This window comes from Penaeus monodon, chromosome 23 (genome assembly GCF_015228065.2).
Source record: "Penaeus monodon isolate SGIC_2016 chromosome 23, NSTDA_Pmon_1, whole genome shotgun sequence".
Taxonomy (NCBI): Eukaryota; Metazoa; Arthropoda; class Malacostraca; order Decapoda; family Penaeidae; genus Penaeus; species Penaeus monodon.
In genome coordinates, this window is record NC_051408.1 from 11,466,880 (window position 1) to 11,468,394 (window position 1,515).

The following is a 1,515-nucleotide window of genomic DNA, read 5'->3' on the forward strand; positions in this document are numbered from 1 at the left end:
GCCCTCCCTCTCCCTGTTTCTTTCTTTCTTTGTTAATTGCGCTGTTTGTCTGCGTGAATTTACGATCCGCTTTTGTATCAAGTTACACACGAGGGTGTCGTTAAGAAATGCAATTCTCTTTCTGAACGACAATGAGTTTTATCGGTGCCTTACTTACCTGTAGTTGGATGCGTGTCATTTTACTTTTCGCAACCACATCACTTTCTCCACGTGTTTGTGTTTGTATTACGGGTTTCAACAGAGTGTTTCATTAGGATGCCTATTTTGGTAACTCGTTTTTTATTACTTACCAAATTGAGCTGAAATGAATCTTCTATTCCTCTTTCTGCTTAATTTTCTTTCCTTTTGGTCACCTCACTGGCTTTCATAACGTCAGTCAGCTGTAAATCAAATTGTATCTTTTATCTTGCCGTGTAATGGATATCCTATCTTTTGCAACACGCTGAAGGGAAAGAAAATAATATATTCTTTGGCTCAATACTAATTCGTTTGAAATGGGTAGTTTCGGTAGAAAAGGTGTGGATGAAAATGAATAATTTCCCTATTAGAGTAATGATAGTGACGTTTCGCTGCTACATCTCCAAAAGAAAATTGCATTAAGGTATTGGTAAAAACCCTTTTGGTTTTAGGAATTATTTTGAACTAAAACGAATCTTTTTTTTTTTTTTTACCATGAAATTAGTAGTTCTGAGTATTTTATCATGACTCTTTGTACATATGCTCGTTTCGTGTCGCATACCGCAACCGCCCAAGGTTAAAATGAACATGAACACGAAAGAAAGTTTTTGAAGGTTCTATGATGTCTTTCGGGACAAATATCGTGAACCAATATTAAGCGCACGATTTCCTGCCGCAGAGTTACTCGTACGCAGTGTATCATCCTCGCACCCAGACATACAGCCGTTACAGAAGTATCGTGCTGAAAATACATAAACACTAACCATTTTCACATTATATATGGATGGTGAAATGTTCTCCATATACATAGGTGACAAAATAACAGAATTATCCCTTTATATGAATTTTTTATCACTATTATTACTATTTATTATACTTTCCAGTATATTGCTAACGACAGGTTGCGAACATGTAAAGGAACCAATAAAAATTATGAGATTGCAGGTTGACGTTGATGTAATAATTGTGCTACACATTTGCATAACTCATTTGCATGTAGATAAACTCTGTATACAAATCATATTTTGCATTATTTCGTGGATACATACATAAAGTCGACAGGTTATTATAAAAAAAAGTATTCTCCACTTTCTTTTTAATTCAAAAATAGAGAATTCTGATATTTTTTTCTCCCACATAGTCAAACGTGAAGAAGCAGCATCTCCCGCTATAGAACTTTTTCTTTCGTAGTCTACAAAATTGAACGCGTTGTAGGCGAGGCGGAACCGGCAGACCGAAACCGCGGGTCTAAAATAAGGTTAAAAGTTCATCACCATTTCCACCGAAACTATCTGCCATTGCTATTCATAGGCAACGGGCTGTCTCATGCATCCTAAT